Source organism: Benincasa hispida, chromosome 9 (genome assembly GCF_009727055.1).
Source record: "Benincasa hispida cultivar B227 chromosome 9, ASM972705v1, whole genome shotgun sequence".
Taxonomy (NCBI): domain Eukaryota; kingdom Viridiplantae; phylum Streptophyta; class Magnoliopsida; order Cucurbitales; family Cucurbitaceae; genus Benincasa; species Benincasa hispida.
Window position 1 is genome coordinate 29480204 of NC_052357.1, and position 10760 is coordinate 29490963.

The following is a 10760-nucleotide window of genomic DNA, read 5'->3' on the forward strand; positions in this document are numbered from 1 at the left end:
TGGGCAGATCGATAGGCTCAAAAGATTGGAAGCAGATCTGAAAAAAAAAAAGAAAAATCGTCTGCGATTCAGATGACGTAAGCGACGGATGCAGACGCGAAGGTAGGCAATGGTCAGATGCGGATGCAGGTCATTGGGCGGTTGCGGAAGTAGAGGGCGATCGTTGACGGCAGAAGCAGAGAACAGACACGAGGAGGTAGGCGACGACAAGACAGGTCTTCAACGGAGGTGGGGATTAGTTGTAGGGCGGTCGTAGAGGGAGGGCAGTCATGAAGGCAGGGTGTGCGTGAAGGTAGGAACTGGGTGCAAATAAAGAAAAGAAGAAAGAAAAAAAGGATGGAAAAAGGTAAAAGGAAAAACCCTAGAACTTGGCCCTGATACCATATTAAGATATATTCAATGTGAAGTGTATTCTATATAGAAGTGTAAAGAAGTTTAGATACAAAGTATACAGACTATAAATAGGACCTAAAAACTCCTAAAAACTCTCTCTACCTTAACTAATTGGCCACAAAATACGTTGACCAGAATATACATTTGCACCTACATCGTTTGGTAAATCAAATTATTAATTAATCTAAGAGGATCACTTTTTAAATTCTAACTCTATGAGCTTTTAGATTTGACTTTTCTTTTTTTTAAATATGCTAATTTTTTAACCATGGAAATAAATATATTATAATAATATTCATCCATATTAATGTATTTTTCACATATATTTTTAAATTTTAATTGATTCAATTTGTTATAACACTGATTTTTTTTAAGCTTTTATGAAATAATTTAGAATAAAAAAATTAGTTGAAATTCAAATCATATAAAAATTTTTAAAATATATATCATAATAAATTATAAATTAATTATCAATGTGAAAATAATTAAAATAATAAGCCTACTTTGGTTCATATAATTAGATTACATCAATTTAGAATTAATTTATCTAATACTGTAACTAGCTTTTCTAACTTAAAATCAAAATTATCAAATACTATTTTACTTCATTTCACAACTGATTTTTTAGAAAGTAAAACTGACAACAATTAATTTAAAAGTTACTGTAAGTTAGCAACCCCAAACTAAACCTTACTATTAGGTCAACTCTATGGTTGGCAACGAGGTTGGGGTGGAGTAGGGGAGGACCCCTGTCCCCGTCTCCAATGAGAGAATTTACCCCCATCCTTCCCTATCCTCGTTCCCGCCATTTGAAGGTGGAGATGGGGGCGGGGATTCCCCCGTCGAGAAAATGAGTCTCCATGGGGACCCATTCCTTGTTTTCCCTTTTGTTTTCCCCACGAGGACCTTTATTTTTAAATTCTCCCCCTAAAATTCCCTTTGGTTTGGGCTTGAACATTTTCATTGGACTCAAATTAGACTAAATTAAAAATTAGGCTAAATGTTAAAGGTTAAATACCTATATATCTGTCTCTTATACACATCTAGATGTGTATAAGAGACAGGGGAAGGGGGAGGGTGGGGACCCTAAAGAGGTCCCCGATTTGACCCTCATCCCCAACCGATCTGGGCGAGGCCCCATGGGGACCGATCCCGTGAGAAATTTTTCCAATCCAAATCAACTCATGATGGTTAGAAGATATATATATATACTCACATACATACACATACTTGTTCATTCAGTTGTAACACTCGCATCATAATAGATACACACTTTGTTCATTTAGTTGTAATACTCCAAGTTAATTTAACACTTAAAAATTCAAACCTGTTCAAAAAATGAATTTAACGCATAAAATTCAACCCTGTTCAAAAAATGACCTATTTATTCCAAAGGGCATGTCCAAGGGTCTACATATGTTGAAAAAGAATTAATTTTTTAGACCCGTTCGATAACCATTTAGGACATGTTTGATAACCATTTGATTTTTTAGTTTTTGTTTTTAAAAATTAAACTTATTTCATCCACATTTCTTAGAATTATTTGCATCTTTCTTAGGTACAATAATTGAATTCTTAGCCAAATTCTAAAAACAAAACTAACTTTTTGAAAATTACTTTTTTTAGTTCTCAAAATTTGAGTCGATTTTTTAAACAATCGGTGAAAAGTAGATAGGAAGAAATTTGAAGATGGGAGTAGTGTCCATAGGCTTAAATATTTTCAAAAACAAAAAAACAAAAAACGAAATCATACTAAATGAGGTTTTAACTATACATCAAGTTTCTATAGACACAATTTAACATTTACTAATGATTTTTAAAAATATATTAGGAAAAAATGTAGTAACTAATTTTTTAGTCCAACAAATGAAAGGTGATAAAGAATTGAACTTATGACTTTGTTAGATGATATAAAATTAAATATGCCTTCACCCATCGACTTAGATTTTTGGGTCAATTCATGATTTAAGATGATATCAAAACAGATTGTTTAGACCCTTGCATTATTGTTTCCTCCCCAATAGATGATTTAAAAGACTTTAAGGGACAAACCTCAAAAGAAGATCAAGTAGATATCTTTAACCACTAAATTAGATTCATGTTAAAAAATAATAAAAACTAGACTATAAAGAGAAACGTAAGATATGTAGAGACACAAGTAATAGTTTGTCAACCTGACATGATCGACTCACATAAAACTTTTATCTCCTTTTAATTCAAGGTCAGAAGTACGATTTTTAGTGTATTATGTAAATCTAATAAGAGACTTATTTTTTAGTACTTTGAAACAATGTTTCCTATTCAAACTATATACACCAAACATTCTAATGTGCACCAAGTTCAAATAACATTGATTATAATCATAATATTACTTTTTGTTATAATTTATTATTGTGGATAGTTCAACCTTTCTGCTTGTGGAGCTCATTTTTCTCAATTCATTAACCAAAAGAAGCTGTTTCTTGCCCATTTAATTTGTGGGAGAATAATGGGAGACAAATGCATGCAACTATTATGAGAGTTGGTGCTTGATTAATTTAAAATTTCCTTATCAACCTTGTTTGGTGATTAATTTAAATTTTCTTTATTAAAATTGTCTTATCATGTAAAAAAAAATACTTAAACTAACTTTGCTCTTTGATTTCTTAATCTAGTTCATGTAGCTCTATTAGTTAAAGTAAATATCCTTAAATATAAAAGGTTAGAAAGTTCAAATTCTCCGTTCAATCATTGCATGAGTTTGAACACAAAATTTTATGAATCAACTTATTCTAATACCATCTTAAATCACTCGATTGACTAAAAAATTTAAGCTTATGAGTGAAGGTAAATTTAATATTATATCACTAACAAAAGGAGTTTCTTTTCCTTCCACGAAAAGCAATTAAATTCCAAATATTGGTATTAAGTTTCTACCGATGGCATGTCGACATTTTCACATCGATATCTTCATATTTTCAAGGATTCAACATCGACAAGAGGAAGATTCGATATTTCCATTATACCATATTAAAAATTCAGGAAAGATAAAAAGTAAGCAACAAAATGACACAATTGTAAATGTAATATAAGTGATGAATATTTTAAGTAGTTTGAAAAGCATAAAATTACAAATTTATTAATTTTTAAAAAATATTTTTTCATATTTTTTTTTTCTAGAAATATCTTCTGATATCAAAATTTTTATCGACATTTTCCTAAAATTGAGACGTCGAAATTAATTTTAAGTAGTAATCACATCTTTGATTATTCTTCTTTAATTTTATTTTAGTTTTCCTAAATTATCTTTATACTTTATGTATAAAATAAAAAATGAGCAACAAAACTGTCTAATAATAATTAAACAAACGATTGTAAAATTGAGGAGCAAACCAGAATACAATGAAAATAAAGATATTGAGAAAATATATTTATAAAAAATAAATAAAATAAAATAATAGAATAACTAAAATGTAGAAAATAATATATAGGAAATAAAGTGGGTATTTTCTCCAATATTTATTTTTATTTCTCCCCAATCTTCACCAGTTCTACAAAATCCACCAAATACACTATTTATTTATAGACAATTTTGCATTAGACACACGGGGTAATTGTAGCTTGACACTTGGCTTGATGGAAGAATGACATTAGTCCTTTTAGGACACTAAGCACTTGGGCATCTATTTTCTTATATTTATAATCCTGTAAGATGTCTATTATATATATATATATATGTCGTTAAAATCTTATTAGAAAAAAAACTCAATGGGAAAAAAATCATACTGAAGAAAAAAGAGTACATATTTTATATGATTTAATATTCCGAAAAGAATATATATATTTCCTTTATGGAAACATCATTTGAGATCTCTAAATCGCCGTATTCCAATGTTGTATACCATTTTTTTAAAGGTTGCGGTAGGTAATACCTTTGTAAATAAGTCTACCAAGTTATCATTTGAACAAATTTTTTGTATAGTGATGTCGTCATTCTCTTCATGATTATAAGTGTAGAAAAGTTTTGTGAATTATGTTTTGTTCTATCTCATTTAATATATCCTCCTTTGAATTGGGCTAAATATGCTATGTTGTCTTCAACACTATTGGCTAGCCTCATGGATCATTAGGATTTTAACATGGATTTAATGTAGAAGTTATTATAATCTGCTTCATAGAATGCCATAATATAAAGATTCTTCTCTATGTACTAACTTGTTTAAGATCTAGCTTGTATGGGTTAAGATAACCTGCATATTTACAACCAACTAGATCACAATTAGATTTAATAAAATAAATCCATGTAAGCTAATTCTCAAATAAAACATAACATATATTTAACTCTACTCCAATATTTTTCTTTTGGAGAAATATTATATTTATGCAACAAACTTACTAAAACTACTACAATGAGTAGTATACAAACTAGTAAAGATATAAGTGCACTTATTTTCCAAAATTATGGTTTTTCAGGACTTAATATTCTTCATCATCTTTTTGAGATCAGATGATATGACATTTTCATATCAAGTGAATGAACCACTATAGGAGTATTCAATGATGTACATGATCCATAAAAGACCTTTTATGTATAAATTGGTGCAATTCTATTTGCTTTATGCTTTATTTGCAAGTTAAGGCAAAACTTATCATCTCAATTTCTTTCTTAGAAAACTCTATTGCCTTTGAAATCTCTTCAGGAGTTTCTGCTCAAATTATCAACGTATTATAAATCTCAGGTTGCGATTTCTTTATAAAAAGATATGGACAAATAGGGTTATTTTTGTATCCTCAAACCAACAGATATTGAATAAGATGATTATATCTCATTCGCCAGAAATGTTTTGTAAGAACTTATATATATAATTCTCTAATATTTGAATTATATGATTATGGTACCTTTAATCCTCCATATATTTTCATAAATAAATATCATTATTAAGAGATTCATATAAATGTGGTATGATTGCATTCATAAGATGTATATTAAAATTTTCATACACAACCAGATAATTGGGCATCTCATGGTATCATTATGTATCGACCATTAGAGAATATCTGTTTTTTCATAATTATTACCAATCTATTGCGAGAATTATCATAGGATTTATCTCAGTTTATATCTTGTGACTTCACTCTATTTGTTTTTCTTACAAATACTCCACTTGTATCCCACATGTTTGACATTTATTTATGTCTGGACTACTAGTCCCCATGATTTAAAAATGAGTTGATTTCTATTGGATTGTTTCTTTCCACATAAGTCAATCCTTTCTATGTCAACATTTTTCATAAATAATATCGTGAGCAACATTGTATGCAAAAAACATTGTCAATTTATATGGTTCCATCCTTTTCATATCATGACATAATTTATTTAGGTCTCATTACTATCCTCATCTACTTCAATATCCTTATGAGTATTCATATTTAAGATTTCTTCTGGAACATCTATATTCTTAACTGAGTCATTTTGATTATTGATTACTTCTTTTTCAAGGGTTTTTATCTTTTGGAACCGAATGGTTTATCACGATGCATTCTACGTAATTTTTTTTTCCAACTTCTTAATTCCTCCCCTTAATGTTGGAAAATTTGTCTCATTAAAATGACAATTAGCAAATCATGCAATAAATAAATCACCCTTTAGAAGTTCAAGATATTTAATAATTGATGGAGAATCAAATCCAACATATATATCTAACTCCTTTGAGAGCCCATCTTGGTATGTCGTGGTGGAGCAATTTGAAACATATATTGCTCATCCAAAAATTCTCAAATGATTGGCTCATGGTTATAAGCTAATTGTAATGGCAAGTCCTTATGATAAGCTATTGACCTAATGCGTACACGTGACGCAACATGCAAGATAACATGTCCCCATAGGAAGCTTAGCTCTCATAAGCAATGGTCTAGCAACTAATTGCAAACATTTTATAGATGATTATGCTAATTAAATCATTTTGGGTATGAACATGAGCTACATGATGTTCAACACTTATCCCAATTTATATACAATAATTATCAAAAGCTTGAGATGTAAATTTATCAACATTATCGAGATGAATGATCTTAATTGTATAATAAGAAAATTGTGATCTTAAATTAATTATCTGAGGAAGTAATCTTGCAAATGCAATGTTTTGACTTGATAATAATCACACGTTTGACCATCTATTAGATACATCTATTAGTATCATAAAGTATTTAAATGGTCCACTTGGTGGGTTAATAGGTCCACATATATTACCATGAATTCGTTTTAAAAATACAGGTGATTCAATTCCCACTTTAGCTGGTGATGGTCCAATAATTAAATTTCCTTGAGAGCAAACAACACATGATAATTCATTGGATTGAAGAATCTTCTGGTTCTTCAACAGATGTTCATGTGCATTTTCAATAATTTTTCTCATCATAATTGACCCAAGATGACCTAACCGATTATGCTAATAATCAAATATATCTAGATTAATGAACTTCAGGTTCATGGTTGCATAACTTTCAATACCAGTAATTTGAGTATAATATAATCTAGAAGAAAACTAGACAATTTTTCTAATATACGTTTTTCATGCGATATTGTTGATATAATATAGAGATACTCTACATTTTCACACTATTAGTCTCTATATAATAATCATTAGATAGTATATTTTTAAAACTCGGTAAATTTCTCATTGACTTAGTAGAGAACAAAACATTATCAATTGTAAATTTTATTTCTCTAGGCAAACATATATTTGTTTTTCCAAAACCTTCAATCAAGTTTACAGGACCTGAGATTATATTGACATTTTTTTCTTTCATCATTGTCAATTTTGAGAAATATTTTTTTACTTTTAAGTATAGTATGCATTGTTGCATTATATGCCAAACAAACATCTTCGTTATTCATCCCAGAATTATCCAATTGAGAAATATTCATTTTTTTCCATAAAAATAACGACAACAATAAATAATGAGTCGTAATGATAAACAAAATAGAAAATATAAAATTAGACTTCGACTAGTAAATACGAGAGAAAACATAATAAAATATCAAATATTTTCTTAACGTTTGTTGCTTTTTACAATGATGTTCATTTTCTCTTCAGGAGATTCAAATGAATTTGCAAGGTTTAAATATTTCATATTTTCAAGATTAATTCCACATTTTCCACATTTCTTGAATTATTATCTTGTAGAGCTTTTCCTTTGAAATCATAATTTCATGTAGTTCTCTTGAAATTTGGATGATTATAATGACCATCACGAAAATAATACTTATTTATTCCTCTACCGCAATCATGAGCTTGACCATGATCATGATTATTAAAATTCACAACATTCACTCCAGGGAATATTGTTGTTCTAGTTGGCTGAGATTCATGATTTTTTAAAATCAATAACTCGTTATTTCATTCAATCACGAGAAGACATGAGATGAATTCAGAAAACTTTTTAAAACTGTTCTTTTAATATCACTACTGTAGGAGCATATTCAAGACACGAAATGTAAAAAAAATGTTTTCTCTAACATATTGATTGAAAGTCTTGGATCCTCGAGTGCATCCATTCATAATGAACTTTAGGAAGAATAATTGTTTTCTGATGATCATATGTTTATGTCATCCAGATGTATTTTAGCATCAAACATCCATGGACAAATAATTATTACCATTAATTTTATAAGATTTGTCATGGTAACATTATCACAAGACATTATATTTATATTAGAAATTTAGTGTATATCAAACATGCAAAATAATATTTAATTTACTAATTATAACGAAGAGGAAAAAATGACATACCTTTAGGACCTACTTCTAGTGGAAAAAATACCAAGAGCTCGTGCTGATAACGTGTTGTAAAATTACGGAGCATAACAAAGCACATCGGGAACACGGATACGGAGAAAATATAATATAATAATAAAATAGAAAAATAAATAAAATAAAATAAAATAATAGAATAGTTAGAATTTAGAAAATAAAATATAGGAAATTAAAGCGGGCATTTTCTCCAATGTTTATTTTTAATTCTCACCAATCTTCACCCATTCTATAAAATCCACAAAATGTTACTATCTATAGATAATTTGGCAAGTAGAATGTGACCGTACATAGACACTTTGTCATTAGACACATGAGTAATTGTAGTCATAGGGGTGTTCGTGGGTTGGGTTGGGTTGAAGGACTTTTTAGATACAGCTCAATTGTTCGGGTTATAAATTTCTTCAACCCAAATAACCTTCGTTAAAAAATGAACCCAATCCATCCCAACTATGAAACATTTGGGTTGAGTTGGTTCGAGTTACTCGGGCCATTTATTTAATTTTTTTTTATAAAAGGAATTAAAATGTTAATACGTAAAATTTTGTTATAACTTTTCATATATGAATTAAGATTAACAACTCAATTTCAATTTATATAATGTATAATCTTTTTTAAAAGTTAAATATATATATATATATATATAATATATATATATATTATTAGAGTTGGTGAAGAATAAATTATTCAAAAAACTGATAAACATTAAGAAAACTAAAATAAATATATGTATATCTAATTGTACCTAAGCAAAAAAAAAAAAAAAAAATTAAAGTTAATAATAAGTTCGGTTGGTTTGGGTTATTTTAGGTGACTCATGAACCAACCCAACCCATAAAATTTCATAATTATTTGACCAAACCAACCCAAGAGATCTTATAACCCAATCCGTTCCCAAAACCGAACGGATTTGGGTTGTTTGATCGGTTTTTCGAATTATCGGATTTTTTGAACATACCTAATTGTAGATTGACACTTAGCTTGATAGAAGAATGACATTGCTCCATTTAAGATACTAAGCATTTTAACATTTATTTTTATTTTATAATAAAAATAAATTAATTTTCAGGTTAATTATATATATATAATATTAATTCATATAAGAGGACTTTTTTTGCTTTTTTTTTTTTTGGCTTTCGAGAAATTATTCCAAACTGAAAGGCTTTGTAATTAATTGATTCTCCTTTTCATAAAGTTCAAGTTCACCACATTTTTGAAGACCATCATGGTTTAAATATTATTTTAGGTCTTGTATTTTTAATTTTGATTTATTTTGGTCTATATACTTTTAAAATGTTCGTTTTAGATCCTATATATTCGACTTTGATTTATTTTGATCATTATACTTTCAACTTTAGTTTATTTTGTTCCTTGGACTTTCAAAATGTGATGATCCCTTAAAAATGAAATAAAATTTAAAATAAAAGGACTAAAATAGTCAAATTTTAAAAATTCAAATACTAAAATGAATCAAAGTTGAATGTATAAGCACTAAAATAAACTTTTTGAAAGTACAAGGACTAAAATGAATCAAAATTGAAAGTATAGGTATCAAAATGAACATTTTTTTAAAGTACAAAAACTAAAATGAACAAAAACCTAAAACACAGGGACCAAAGTAGTATTTAAACCTTCTATAATCTAAATTGGTATATTTTAATTCAAGATTGAATTGTTCTTTAAGGTCCATTGATAAAAATTTCAAAACATGTTTTACTGATTGTAATTTTAGACAAAGTGATTTAATTATAATTACTATTGTAAAAAGTTTTTAATTGTAAATCCTTTTATCGTCTCATACATGGTTAAAAGTGTTTTCCAATGATAAAATATTTTGTCTTCAAGAGGGGTATTTATAATAATCAAATTACAAAACTGAGCAACGTTTTATATTTGTGAGAAAAAAAGATATAAAAGAGAGACAAATTATTAGGGGTGAGCGACCAAAAAAAAAAAAAACAAATTAAGGAGATAAAGAAGTTAGAGATGAAGATAGATAAAAATGTTTTAAATGACAAGACTGCTAAAAATATTTTTAAATATAATAAAATGTTGCTGTTAGACAACAATATTTTACTATATTAGTAAATAAATTGATTCATTTTACTATATTTGAAAGACCCTATTTATGGAAAGATTAGAAAGAGAGGATATGACAAACATTTAGAGGAGGAAATTTTTTTAGGTGCTAATACAAATTTTTTTTTAAGGAATGATCGATGATTTAATTTGAGAGTATTCAAATTCTTAATTCCTCATGTTTGTGTGCCTACTCCTCTAGGCCAAAGTGCACGGTGTTAGATTCTCGTCAATGTTCATGCGTTGATATTTCTATAGATACTTTTGTATGTCTATAGATCCAACACTAACGTAAGAAGTGAATTTGTAGATAAATATACAAAATATATAAAAATATCAATAAAATATCTCTAATGTCATCATAATATTAAAGATTATTTTCAAATAAAGGAAAATGAACTTTATTTACAAATAGAGCAAAATGTCACTATCTATCCGTGATAGACTGAGTGATAGAAGTTTATTGCTGTCTATCGTTCAGTGACAGAAGTTCTA